We start from the raw sequence: 15,516 nt of genomic DNA on the forward strand, positions 1-15,516 counted from the left end.
TCATTACCGAAAGTTGAACGTCAGTGAAATCAGAACTTCAGCAAACCTGCTTATTAGTAATAATGAGCGCAAATTACTAGACTATAGACATCTTTTCTAAAGCTGAGCACATGCTGGGAGTTTTTTTTCTTGCTGTCCTTTAGGTTTGTTGTTTGTCGCATTGTTAAAGATCTTGCATTAACGCTGAGGGAGACTAATAGTGCTGACTTGCCAATCAATCATGACACTTTTTAATGTTTTGAAAATTAAAATGGCACCACACTTAACTCATCCAGTGCTTGCAGTAATGTTGGCAATGCCCTGCTGGCATGGCAAACAAAAGTTCGAAGGCAAAAGGCTAGGCAAAAGAATAATATTGGGCAAGATTAGGAATGCAACTAGAGGTCTGCAATCCCATGGCTGTACCGCGGGTGCAGCAGGACCGGACCAGATTTCTTGCGGCACTGGAATACATTTTTACAATAAAACACAGCATCAAACAGTAACTTAAGCTGTAAGTAAGCTGTTTCTTTAACCTTCAAATGTTTATTTTACAAATTTTATAGATCAAATAGAACAGTATGCTTCTCAAGTTCTATGAGAAGTGTCTACAGTCAGAAGACAATCGCCTGTGATATCATGTCATTTGGTTTTAGGTTGTCAGGTTGCTGTAGGCCTAGTTATAATAATATTTATACAATGTAGAATGATATTTAAACATGATCAAACTAGTGTTACTTTCTCCGCTTCAGTGATGTCCAGTGGCAGAATAACAGCTCGTTAATTCATGCTCGTGCAGAGGATGAGACGGACAAAAGTAATTAAAGCATGCCCTTTTTTTAAAATTTATTTTTGTGTTGTCAGGTTCACAGTGCAAACAGCTCCCGGTAGGAATAACTCGAGTGAACATAAAACAAAGCTGAATAAAACTTTCTTCCTCTGCTTGAGCTGCACAGCACACAGCGAGCTCACATAATCCAGCATGCGTGTCGAACTACACTACGCATAATAAACTTCGCTATGGACTACAACTCCCCTAAATATTCTATTCTAATATTTTATTTTTCCCTCCTGAAACACTAGCGTGCAACTTAAGCAAAACTGATACTAAAATTGTTTTATATTTGGTTTTGTAGTTCGGCCTAAATAAATGTTTGTTGCCGTTTTTAATCATTTAAGTTCATTTGATCAGTGCTTTCTGTACAAGTATTTAATTTGCAGTGTGCGCGCATCATATGCATAATTGTCCTTAGAACGGGCTTTACCATGGAAGAGCAAAGTGAAGATGCAATGTCCTTGAAGGACATTCAGCTTAAATTAGAAAACCATCAGTTAACTGTTAGGAAAACCACAATCAGGCAAGTCTGATGTATAGGAGTCTTTTTTATGTGTCAAAGATGCAAATGGAAAAAAATGACCTTTTGCTCGATGTGACAATACCTCAAATTTTACCTTTTAGCAGTCTGGTTTTTAAGGCGTTTTTAAAGTTAAGGCGGCACTCGAGTCTCATCACAAATAGGCAAACAAAACCGACATTTAACCTACAATCTACAGTTTTATCAATCTACAGTTCTCTCTCTCTTTTGGTAGTACCCAATTTAAATGTGAAATTTTGGAAACCAGATCTAAATTTAGTGGGAACAGTTGGGTGGAAAATTATTCTAAGCGGGCAGCGTGTGAACAAAGACTGAATATGCAGCAGGAGCAGTCGGGTGCGGAATGAAATCTTGCAGGAGCGAGAGGGTATGGGATTTTTTTTTTAAAAACTGTCCCATGCAGACCTCTAAATGAAACCCAAAATTGCAGTTATTTGCAAGTCAATGAACACATGCACTATAACAAAAAAATAAATAAATCATACTATATAAATATATATGTGTGTGTGTGTGTGAGATAGATATATGTGTAGATAGATGTATGGATAAATGGATACACGCACACGTTTCCTCCACATGCTCAGATTTCCCCCCACAGTCCAAAGAAATGTGCTACATGTGAATTGGCTAAGCTAATTGTCCGTAATGTATAGGTGTTTTCCAGTGATGGGTTGTGGCTTGAAGGGCATTTGCTGCGTAAAACATGTGCTGGATTAGTTTGCGGTTTATTCCGCTGTGGCGACCCCAGATTAATAAATGGACTAAACCGAAAAGAAAATGAATAACTGAACCAAATTGTAAAAACATTGATAAATAGGCCCACCCACACTTATCATCACTACCAAGCAGACCAATCACAAGTCTTGTACTTAGAGTTGTCATGACATGTAGTTACATGTTTAATCGGGGTCCGTATCAGGGTCAAGCGAAGGCTATAAGATTATGCGAAGGCACCGCCAGACTATTTGTGTGGATGCTGAAGTATAAACTGGCTTTAAGATTTGTGCTAATGGACTAATTTATTATTTATTAACATTAAATTGTCTGAGAGCAAAACAAGATTCACAAACTAATATATATATATATATATATATATATATATATATATATATATATATATATATATATATATATATATATATATATATATATATATATATATATATTATATATATATATATATATATTTATATATATTTATATACATACATACATACATACATACATACATACACACACACACACACACACACACACACACACACACACACACACACACACACACACACACACACACACACACACACACACACACACACACACACACACACACATATATATATATATATATTATTTGTATTATTAAAGCAAGAAAAGGAAAAAAACTGAAAAAAATAAACTGCAAAAAAAATCTACTGGAAAATTTCAGCTAAAAACAGCTAAATCCAAAGTATATTTTAATCCATCAGTGAATCACAGCAGTTATCTTTCAAATAACAAAAAGTTTATGCAAATGTTCATTTGCATGGTCATTTTCAGTAGCATTTATTCATCCATTTATTCTCCTTCAGCTTAGCCCTTATTTATCAGGGGTTACCACAACGGAATGAACAGCCAATTATTCCAGCACGTTTTATGCAGCAGATGACCTTCCAGTTACAAACCATTACGGGGAAGCACCCATACACTCTCACATTCACACTCATAAACTATGGCCATTTTAGTTCATTCAATTATTCATCCAATTACAATTGAAGTCAGAATTATTAGCCCCCCTGAATTATGAAACCTCCTGTTTATTTTTTCCCCAATTTCTGTTTAACGAAGAGAAGATTTATTCAACACATTTCTAACATAGTAGTTTTAATAACTCATTTCTATTAACTGATTTATTTTATTTTTGCCATGATGACAGTAAATAATATTTGACTAAATATTTTTCAAGACACTTCTATACAGCTTAAAGTGACATTCAAAGGCTTAACTAACTAGGTTAATTAGGTTAACCATAGACAGGTTAGGGTATTTAGGCAAGTTATTGTATAACGATGGTTTGTTCTGTAGACTATTGAAAAAAAAATAGCTTAAAGGGGCTAATCATTTTGACCTGAAAATGCCTTTTAAAAAAATAATGACTGCTTTTATTTGAGTCGAAATAAAACAAGTAAGACTTTCTCCAGACAAAAAAATATTATCAGACACACTGTGAAAAATTCCTTGCTCTGTTAAACATAATTTGGGAAATATATAAAAAAAAAAAAAAGAGAGAAAAAAAAAAAATTCAAAGGGGGCTATAAATTCTGACTTCAACTGTATATCACATGTCGTTGGGTGGTGGGGCAAACCGGAGCACCCAGAGGAAACCCCCGCCAACAGTGGGAAAACATGCAAACTGCACACAGAAATGACATCTGGTTCAGCAGGCACTCAAACCAGCAACCTTCTTGCTGTGAGGCGACAGTACTAACCACTGAGCCACCTTCAGTAACAATAATACAGTAGTAATAATAATATAATGCCTTTGGTGGAAAACTTTAACAAATAAATTAACTTCCCAGTAAAAGGAGCCAAACTATGTCCACCTAATCATTCGACGAGTGCCAGCAATTGTTTTAAATAGCAACACTTAACATATAGAACAGCTTAGCATGTTTATTTTTAATCAAAATAAGTACATGATATGCTGATTAATTAATTACAGAGAACCCAATGTCAGACAACAAGCTTAAGTGGCTTCTTTAAAGCATCACTTGTTTAGAAAGTGGAGTTTACTGACATGAGCCCCATGTTCCAGCAATCTGGAACTTAACTAACTTCTAGGCCGATTTCCCAGAGTTCCTAGATTTGAAACGGAACCAGGATCATTTCTGGTAACCGCTGCATTGTGTCAATATCATGCTGGACCCATTGACCTTCCCATCGTCCCCACCGCTTGTTCACTTATTTCAACGGCTTGTTCTCCAAAATGTACAGTCGACTGAGTAACTGTCAGAGAGAAAGAGAGAGAGAGACCGCTGGGAGATATCAGTCCCAGATGGAGACGGAATCAGACTGCATTTCATGCTCTTTCAGAATCAGCTGAGAGAATGCAATGAGACACAGTCTGGAGAACAGAAAGCTGGCTTTTCCCAGCAGTCTTTGGTGAAACTGTGTCAAAAGAAAGTTTGAGGTTACATGAAAAGTATTTTTTTTTCTGAGAAATTATGAAATGGGACAAAATGCACAAGAAAAGAACAGAGGAATAGTTTGACTGTAATTCTAAATGGTGATGCGCTGATCAGGTTTTCCATGGCCAAATAGATTCAGATTTTTACCGGCAAATTCTGTGTGTTTTTCTAACTCGAAACTATAAAAATTTATTATGTGAGCAAAAGGTTTATTTGCTTTATTATAGGCTGAATCTGCAGTGAATTCAAAGCACTGATTTTGGCAATTTATACAATATTGTATACTAATAAAATATGAAGACAAAAATCGAATATTGTGTCATAGAAAGGCTTGTTTGATTGTTCTAGACTTCTTTAAAAAAATCATGAAAACATAAAAAACAAAGATAAACACTAAGCAATAATACATTTCATTTTTTAATGTTAGTCCCTTTATTAATCCGGGGTCGCCACAGCGGAATGAACCACCAACTTTCCAGCAAGTTTTTACGCAGAAAATGCCCTTCCAGTCACAACCCATCTCTGGGAAACATCCACACACACTCATTCACTACGGACAATTTAGCCTACCCAATTTACCTGTACGGCATGTCTTTGGATTGTGGGGAAACCGGAGCACCTGGAGGAAACCCACGCGAAGGCAGGGAAAACTAAACAATAATAAATAAACAATAATAATAATAGAGTAATAAAAAAAATGCTAAAAAAAGGGTATGTAAAGGGTCAAAATAAAATATAACCTGTTGTTTTACTTCCTATACATATTGCATTTTGCACAAAGAAATATGAAATATTTTATTTTAGTAAATAAATTATCCTTTCACCAGGGGTTGAATTTATTTACTGACAAGTTAATTAATTTGATTGATAGATTAATGGATAGGTTAATGGATACATAGATGGATGGGTGGGTGAATGAATGCATTGGCGGATGGATGCATAGATGCATGGGTGGATGGATGGATGCATGCATGTGTGGATAGATGGATGGATGCATTGGTGGATGGATGCATGAATGAATTGGAGGAATGGGTGGGTATATGGATGCATTGGTGGGTGGATGGCTGCATGAATGCATTGGGGGATAGGTGGGTGCATGGAAGCGTTGATGGATGGGGGGATGAATGCATTGGTGGATGTGTGGGTAAATGGATGCATTGGGGTATAATGGATCAGGGTTAATCCATGATTCTTACGGATCACAACCTACATGTCCAGCGGATTACTACTTTTTTTTTACTTGTAAATAAATCCTAAATTTGAAAAGACTGTAGAGAGATCGACTCTCATGTCATTCAAATCACATGTATGAAAGCATTTAGACGTTCCTGTAAAATATAATAATTATGGAAGAAGTTGCGGTGGGTTATTTAGAATGTGGTGTGCTTCATTAAAGATGTTTTCAGTCACTACGTGTTAAGCCTACATCAATGCATTCAGTGTAAGCTGAACGATTAATCATTAAAAGATCGGGATCTCAACAACCACACAACATAAATAATAAATGATGATTTGCAAATGTTTATTAATCTTAAAAGATTTTTTCTTTAGTCTTTTGAGTTAGTTACTGAATGTTTGTGCTTTCATTTTCGTTGGCTTTTATTTCTTCAATTCTATTTTCCAAAGCTAATCCTCTTTGCACTTAAAAAGTTTACAATAAAGCGTGTTAACAAATTTTAAATGATTAATGAAGGAATTATAATGCTTTGACTTGATTATAATGCTTAAACTTAATTGTTTAATCTCATTTACAAACACAGTAGCATATTTAAAGCTGCTGTATAGGCTAATTCTGTCCGTTCGCATCCAGTCCCTTTGTGCCCCCTGGCGGCTTATTTACAAACTGCGGTCATACACTAAAAACAGAGCGGCAGCTGTTTCAAACGGCGGCGGTATATGCTCCGGCGGTAATAGCCACTTTGAACTCTCACCTACTGTATGAAGTTACATAACAGTCAAATAACACAGACGCACTGGGATGACAGTTCATAGTTTAGACAAAACCTGCACTGATGTTTGTGGTAAAGATTAAAATCACCGTCATATACATTAAACTTGACTCAAAAGTGAAAGCTGTAGGCAGCAATTACATTTAACTAACAACCAGCCTCAAATTTAAGCCACTGAATAATTTGATACATCTAGCAATGAAACATGAAGTTTTATTAGTGTAAAACCTAAATCATTCATTGAAAATGATAATAAAATAAATTTGGGTTGTAAAACTTATAATGTTAGATTTCTGCATTTAGTGTTATCAGCAACAGTAGTAGTAACAGTGAATTTTTCAAAGTACTGAACATTTTACTATTTATTTCATTCAGGTGATTATTTCTTCTCTATTTTTATAATAAAATTACAGGTTCTAAGTTCTGTTAAAGCCAAAAGTTTCTTGCAGGACTGTTTTTGTAATAAATGGAAAGCAAAATACATTTTTTTAAAAACTATATTATGATCCGACCCGTGAGATTTGTGATCAGTTACAGCACTAGTGGATGGGTGGATGGACGAATGGATAGATGCATTGGTGGATGGATTGGTGGATTGGTATATTAGTAGATGAGTGGGTGCATGGATGGACTAATTTGTTGCTGGACGAACAAACGGACGGATGGATGGGTTGTTGAATTAATTGATTAATGCCTTGTTTGTTGGATTGATTGATTGATTGATTGGTCAGTTGGTGGGATTTTCAATAAAAAAAATCTTATTAAATCCAAAAAAGTATATTAAAAAAATACATAAAACGTGGAATTTGAGGGGAAAACATTAATTGTTTGATATTGCATGGCTCCATTTGTTTCAGTTCAAGTTAATCAAAATTGTAAACAAAAGAAAAGTGTATATACAAGCCCTTTTCTCTCACACACTTGCGCACACACATAGGAGCCACACAAAATAGCAAAATAGTTGCAAAGTGAAAATTCTTCGACTTTAAGGCATAAAAGAGGCCTATTGTTCCAAAGTACTTCAAAATCTGAAGAGGTTTAAGAAGTTACCACAACTTTTTTGTTGTTAACTTCAGAACCGAGTGATCAGAGCAACACATATCAATCCCAGTCTGGAGTTTCTTGAGTCTCTTCTAGTCGTCTGAATTCCTGACACTTGGTTCGCTCAGTTGACGTGCAGCGTGCTTCAGAGCTGCCCTCAAGACCTTGTTGATTTTGACGCTTGTGCTCATAAGAACCACTCATGTTGCTCAGGGGCGTCTGACGCTGGTTTGATCAAGGGCCGGGCAGCATTTGCACTGGCACCTGCCTGTGTACAATTATTTATGGGCAGGAGAGGAGCTTTGAAGGGGCCAGACAGGTGTGTGAGGTTTGCTAAAGCTGGTATGAGCCACGACACATTGATGTGTGTTCAGCTTGACCCAGTCTTCGTAAAAACACTCCCTAAATAAACCACTTATTCAACAAAAACACCAGACTACAGAGTAGGGAAACAGAGGGCTTAAGACGAGTCAATTGTGTGTACTAGAGATCACATTTTCTTGTTTGTTTGGTTTTTTTAAGCTTTCTTTACAATATACTGTACACTGTAAAAAAAAATATTGCTGCCTTAAAGGTGCAGTAGGTGATTGTGTTCAGAAACATTTTTTGTTTTGCTGGTTGAAAGTCTCTTCACAGTCCAATAGTAATGAATAAAGTAAATGCTCTAAATGTAGATTTATATTCTGGGTAAGGCATAAAACTAATAAATATTCATCCAGTTAAATATTGTCAGGTCAACATCTCCCATAATTCCGATAAGTAGCCCAAACTGTCCGTCAGCAAATGTAGATTTGGGTTTCTGCACATCTCCGTTCACGCATATCTGCCATTAGCGCTTGCACGCCTGCATGAGCGCAGCGCGTTCACAACACGTGCACACAAGACAGCCACAGTCACGATAAAAATGAATTTAGTTTTTTTTTTTTTTTTTTTAAATCCTAAATCAACATTGGAGTTACTTTTGCATGCTGGAGGAAGGATGACACTAGCTGAAGTATTTCTATTAAACAGGTAATGCTACGTTTTAAAACTATTTTAGTCACACAGAGCTGATGTAGATGCTGTTGTATCATGAATGGGTAATATGCACAGACTTGTTCAGCCACTGAAATCCGCCGGCGAAATATTGATGTGACTATTTTCAGTTTCATAAGGTCCTTTCACAGAATTGATAAAGTAGATTTTTTAGTTTAACAAGTAAACATCAGTAAATAGCGCCTAACCTGCTTTACTGAGCCGAAGCAGCTTTTACATTCACATTAGTTCATTTTTGAACAATGACAGCCTCCCTATACTGTTTACCAAGCTACTCTGAATATTCCCTCTGAATTAGCATGCAAGTTTGGATTAGTGATAAGTGTGACTCCTGCACGCCACCAGACTACATTTCTAACTGGTAAATGACATGAGCTAGTAGGTTGTCTGCTGTCATGTCACGGGGCACGCATTCTGGATTTCAGGAGGCATGTCTATGAAAAAGTCCCTCCCCTGCCATCCAAAGCTTATATAAATAAAAACTAACTCTAAATATTAGGTTAATCTTTAAGTAACTGAAAAAAATTGTTGAAGTTAAAGCAAAGTGAGTTAAAGCAACATAAAAATAATTGTTGTTGACTTATAATAAATGATTCATTAAATGTATTTCATTATTTTTTAGAGTGTATTATTACAATGTTCACCTGAGCTATAAAAAAGGATCCATGTATAAGAACAAAAAAAAAGCATAGAGTATTACTTTAATGTATGTTCAGAGTAAAACTGAACTTAAATGAAATTAAAAATCACAATCATGAAGTACAACAGATTACACTTTATTATAGTTTCAAGAGCATAACGCATTAAAATCAACAGTGAGAGAAAGAGCCATGTTTACTTTTAAACTTAATTAAAAAATGCAATTGTATAATATTAGCTATTAACCTCATCTACAATTAGAACATAAAAAAATATAATGCATATCACTTTAGGATAAGCTTGTATTAGTTAAAGCATTTACTAACATAAGCAAACAATGAACAATACATATATTACAATATTTGCCCATGTTAGTTAATGAAATTACATTTGTTTATTGTTGGTTCATGTTAACAACAAAAAATAAGGTCAAGAATCTTAGTGTGATTCTGGAGTCAGATCTGAATTTCAGTAGTCATGACAAAATAGAGCTGCACGATTCTGGCTAAAATGAGAACCGCGATTTTTTTGCTTAAAATAAAGATCCCGATTTTCTCACGATTCTGTAGATGTAAAATAAAGGTATTAAAAACAAACATATGTCAACATCGATAATAATATAATGTGTAGGTCTACTGGTTTCTATAAATAATTTTATTCTCCTTATGATAATTCTGATGATGAATTATTATGTTTGAGATATATGCTTGCAATCTGTCATATTAGACAATTTTATTTACTGGTAAAATCAGACATCTGCCATTATCAGATTATATTCAACAATAAATAGGCTATAGTAGTTATACTGACATTGTAAACATTTATTTTCATGCACAACTGTGGGTTCGCTATGAAAGAAAAAACATAAATGCTTGTCGTAATCATAACTCGAAAATGCAATATGCGACATTTAAATGAAGTGCACACTTTCGGTTTCATTTTGACTGCTAAGTGCTTGTTCATACTTCGCGCGGCTCCCAAACGATCACTCTGTGCCACAAATGGAAAATTATTTACGACTGTATTACCTGTTACTCGCAATATTTGCAGGTTCTGTTCACTAAAGTAGACTCCCGCGCGTCTATCATTAAATAGAGCGCACGCGCGCCCTCTCTTTGATAACAGCTCATGGTCAGCAGCTCACGTCACATTGGATTTCCCGGCCGCGAAAACATCATTATATGAAGACAAAAATGACATTTTTAGGTGAATTATACCTTAGAAATACAGTATGTGACTCATTCAACATCATTTGGAGGTGTCAATGTCACTGAGCAACGCATGTGAAACAATGAAAAGACTCGTGCAGCCGCCTTTTCTTCTCTCCTGAACTTGAAAATATGATTGACAGAATCGTAGAAATGCTGGATTAAGATCGTCTAGGGGGTCGAATCGAGATTGCGATCTTTTAACAATTAATTGTGCAGCTCTATGTCAAAGCAGTAAGTAAATGAGCATAATGAGCGTAATCTCAAAAACATTGCAAGAATTAGATGCTTTGTTTCGAGTGAAGACTTAGGCCGCATTTACACTGCACTATTCGAGTGACTCAGTTCCATTTTTTTTCTCCCCATGTGGCACAGATCGGATATGGCCGGTAAGCAGGAACAAATCACAAGGATTCCAATTTACTCAAATCAGATGCAGGCCTTGTTCATATGTGGAAATTTATTCGATATGAATCAGATCTGTGATCTTGCGTCTGCAGTGTAAGCGGGTAGATCGGATTTTCACCTGTTAATGCGAGACGCGGGTCATTAAAAACCATAGCAAATCAATTAAATTCTAACGCTTTCATTTTAGAACAGACTTCAGCAGAGTCCCAAACCTTAAATCTCATACACGAGGACTGAAACAGCTTTTATATTGTTTGCCCATGCTGAAATCCAGGGCATCATGTAAATGATTAGCCTCTGATAAAACAGTAGACGCACCGCTCTTCTGTTCACCCTATTAGAGTGTTTGTTTATCAGAAAACATTGCAGCCTGCAGGAGCTGAGGAAAAGGGTTTCACCACCAAAAACCAATAAAACAAAGTACATCTTGCTTACAAAACACTTCACTGACATCTAATATTTGTTCAGCTTCCATGAAAAAGTTTATTGCTTACAGCATATGCATCGTGGAAGTACTGGACTCTCATCAGTAACTCAGACGTTAAATCAGTTACAACATTGAGTTGTAGCGCCAGGGTATAAGCAGGAATCAAAAAGGTTTTTAAGACTTTAAGACCTTAGAATATTTTAATACCATCGCCACTTCCAAGTTCTAATCAGTATCAAAACTTTAACTTAAACAGTTGTAGTTAATAAATCAATGGAGCACAACCACGCAACAGAACTCAGACGAGCTCAGAAAAAGCAAGGCTTAAAAGAATAAATTATGCGGTTGTTTTCAGCGTCTTTCTCCAACCAGAAGTACACAAACTTACATTTTCCTTTTTTGCCGGCTGTTTCGCTCTGTGGTTTTGCTAAATGTGGAGGGCGTCACATCACCTTCTCATGTTTGTCGCAAATTATGTGACATCAACCAGACAGAGGAGCTTGGCCAGAAGCACCCGGCCCGAACCAAGAGCGTGGATCGAGGAAAATAAATCTATTTATTTATGTTTGTTTGGAGTCAAACACTTTGGACAACACTTGAACAAAATTTAAGACCTCGTAAAAATGCGATTAAGACTTTTTAATGGCCTTAATTTTTTCATAATTGATCTAACAGCGCATATGCTTGGGTTGCAAGATTTTCTAATAATAATTCATAACAAAAAGGTTACAAAGCAAAACAAACAAAACAAGTATTGCTGGTTTTGACATCTTGGCTAATATAAGCACTGCACAAGACTCTGAAATCTCTATTAAAACACTACAGAAGACTCCTGTGATATTATACTGGACTCTTATTTTTGGATTAATATTATATCTGATATGTGTGGAAGCCCAGTCCTGACACATAAAAATATTAATAGTAATAAATAAATAAATAAATAATACTTTTTGGACATTCTAGCAAGAAAATGATCCAAAACACAGCCAAGGAAACTCTCAAATATGTGAATTTCTATTTGGAATTAAAAAAAGTCCAAAACAAACAAATGTTTTCAGAAAAAGAAACTCCAGCCAATCACCTGACTTGAATCCAACAGAAAATACAAAATAAAGATCGGATTATAGATGAGACCTACATCACCATCAAGATTGTAGACTCTGTTGAAGTCTGTGAACAAAACACTCCTGTGCAATTAATGTGGCTTCATTCTCCATATGAGAAGCATCTTTAAGCTGCTATACTTAACATTCTTGCTTTTACTTTTTACTTGCTAATTACTCATTCATTCATTTTCTTGTCGGCTTAGTCCCTTTATTAATCCGGGGTCGCCACAGCGGAATGAACCGTCAACTTATCAAGCAAGTTTTTATGCAGCGGATGCCCATCTAGCCGCAACCCATCTCTGGTAAACATCCACACACACATTCACACACACACTCATACACTACGGACATTTTTAGCCTACCCAATTCACCTGTACTGCATGACTTTGGACTTGGGGGAACCCGCACGAACGCAGGGAGAACATGCAAACTCCACCAAGAAACGCCAACTGACCCAGCCGAGGCACGAACTAGTGACCTTCTTGCTATAAGGCGACAGCACTACCTACTGCGCCACTGCGTAGCCGTACAATAGTGTTCCTCCTAAAATTTTTAGGTACTAATATAGACTTTTGAAGTACCAATATGGACCCTCAAGTACAAATGTGTACCACCCCAGTCAGTGACAGCTCGCGTACCTCTATTTCTAAGAGTGTACACGCTCACATCTATACACACACACTACAGCCAATTTAGCGTATTCAGTTCACCTATAGCGCATGACTTAGGATTGTGGGGGAAACTGGAGCACCCGGATAAAACACATGCCGACATAGGAGAACATGCAAGTTCACACAGAAATGCCAACTGACCCAGCCAGGACTCGAATCAGCGATCTTCTTGCTGTGAGGTGACAGTGCTAACCACTAAGCCACTGTGCCACACAATTGTAGCATCTTACATCTCATAATTATACCAGACTTTTCATAATATCTTGAAATTAAGCTGTCACAATTTTGATATTTTATGTCCAAGAATATCAACTTTACAATAAATGTTTCCTAATTATGATGATTTTGTATCATTCAACCTAACTTAAACTTAATTGTTTTATGTTCAATCCACTTAATTATAACTTATTTAACTTACAGTAAATTGATTGGTGTGGACAACATGATCAAGTTGTGTGGAAGCCTGCCTTTCTTTACCGTGTGTTAAATGATTTGACAACTTGCTACCTTCAAACCTTGATTATGATTTATCTATAATAAAGTATTAATGACTCTCGCATCTTTAACTCTTATTGTTACAATAACAACTCACAGTAGCCTTAATATAATAGAGATGCACTTGCACAGAGAAGTAAAAAAAAAATTTAAGAAAATTCTCAAATTGCTCTCTATAGTTATCCCTGCACTCTATGAGAAACAATTGAGATGTTAAAGAGATTTCCCACATGGGCTCCCTCTCATCCAGAGCAAATGAAAGTAGCCCAGAAATCGGAAACGTTATTAACCTCCATTTTCAAAAGAGTTTTAGGGAACACACTAACAAGAGCGCAGCCTACCTTAATAATCGGACTTTCTTGCATCCCATGCGGTTTTACTCAGTCAAATGGTGACACACATTTCACACGGCATTATTCCTCTTTCCGAACCAGCTCCACAGAGAGGGACAAAATTAGAAACCATGCGTACCATGTTTTTCAGATACCTCGATGGCTACCCCTCAAGACTTTGGTGTTAATTAAAACGATAATGAAGAACTCCATTTCACTTGTCAGTGGTCTCTGTGGCACTAATGAAGGGAGAATGTCGAGTCATAAATATGCAGACGGCGCTACGCGCACTTAATGCGCGCAACAACGCAATTAGACATTGTTATCATTATAATCAAACCTAAAGACGGTGCCATAGGACCATGCATTTCCAGCATTAAAGTGGCGAGCGTACGGTTGCTGACAGTGCCACTCTCTGGATTGCAATTAAGTGGCAACTAATTGGTACAGAGCACTCCGCGTTCTCCAGGCATAAGCAATCAGAAACTGGAGTACCAATTGTGCATCACTGTTTATGTGCTCGAATAAAACCCTGTTAAACTGTAACTATAATTACGAGTGACATTATAATTAGATATTTGAGGTGGTCACCTCAAGTCATCCATCACTTTCCTGTAGGTCTTTGTGTTAATGCGAGCGACCTAATAATACTTCTTTTTCCATTCATTTTAATGGTTGTGTGGGCTCATGAATGGAAGAGTAGTGTACTGCGAACTAAGCCGAACTGAATACTGCTGATGTGGTGGAAGGTATGCGAGAACTTTTGCAACGTAGTAGGTTACATTCTTGCATTGTCATAGGATCTCATTGCAGAGCCAATGCCAAGAGCGTTCCCAACAGGATCCCTGCATTGCAACAATGCAAGATAATAATAAAATAAAACTGCGTCAGATGTTACTCGAGTATTGCACACATGGAACTGAGGGAAATCAAAAATAAAAAAGATATAGCAGGGCTTAATTGAGTGAGCGTTTCACTCTTGTGATGGGAGAAACAAAAGCTTTTTGACACTTTGAACCAATGCAAACCCCAGACACCTGTTTGTCAAAACCATGTAAATAGAACAAAAATGTAACATAAAACATGGATTAAACTGAAACTATAGACCTTTTCATGGCTGCTGCATTGCGGGCGCCATAGCAACCAGCGTCTTCCGGTAGAATGCTAAAAACTTCCGTTTACAGCGTGTACAACTGGTAATTTGTGCTCCGAAAATGGGTTTCAATAACATTTTTAATGGATAACAGAGTGTTTTTGTGAAACACAACTTAGAAATGTGTCTGTTAAAGCCGTTATAATCTGTCACATGTGGTTCAAGCACGTCAGAAATACGAGAAAAACGTTCTCCTAGTTCACGTGTCTAGTGTGTGTGCGTTCCCAGCCTGTCAGCTGTTAGCTCAGCGGCTCTTTAACACACACACACACAGAGAGAGAGAGAGAGAGAGAGAGAGAGAGAGAGAGAGAGAGAGAGAGAGAGAGAGAGAGAGAGAGAGAGAGAGAAAACCAGAGTACTGGTATGAAACTTAACAGGTATGAAAGTCGTGCAATTTACAAAAATGACCAATAAAAGTCTGTTATTGATACTCGGCTGGCTGATTTGTTGTTCATTCTGATCGCGAGTCGTTTGTGTTGTATTTCGTGTGTTGTTTTTACCATGGTTTGTGTTCTTCTGTCATTTCGAAA

The 15,516-nt window shown here is 36.7% G+C and overlaps 1 protein-coding gene and 1 long non-coding RNA gene across 4 annotated transcripts in view; one reads left to right on the plus strand and one right to left on the minus strand.

Annotated features, from left to right (window-relative positions):
- gbe1b (glucan (1,4-alpha-), branching enzyme 1b) overlaps positions 1-15,516 on the minus strand; it is a 251,310-nt gene that overhangs the window by 230,882 nt on the left and 4,912 nt on the right. The gene's annotated exons all lie outside the window — the stretch shown is intronic.
- Positions 4,549-11,261, plus strand: LOC147833580 (uncharacterized). Its single transcript, XR_015509031.1, has 3 exons — positions 4,549-8,059; positions 8,110-8,688; positions 8,728-11,261. It is a non-coding gene; the product is annotated as an uncharacterized LOC147833580 (long non-coding RNA).

Source organism: Danio rerio, chromosome 15, assembly GCF_052040795.2.
Source record: "Danio rerio strain M-AB ecotype USA chromosome 15, GRCz13ab, whole genome shotgun sequence".
NCBI lineage: Eukaryota > Metazoa > Chordata > Actinopteri > Cypriniformes > Danionidae > Danio > Danio rerio.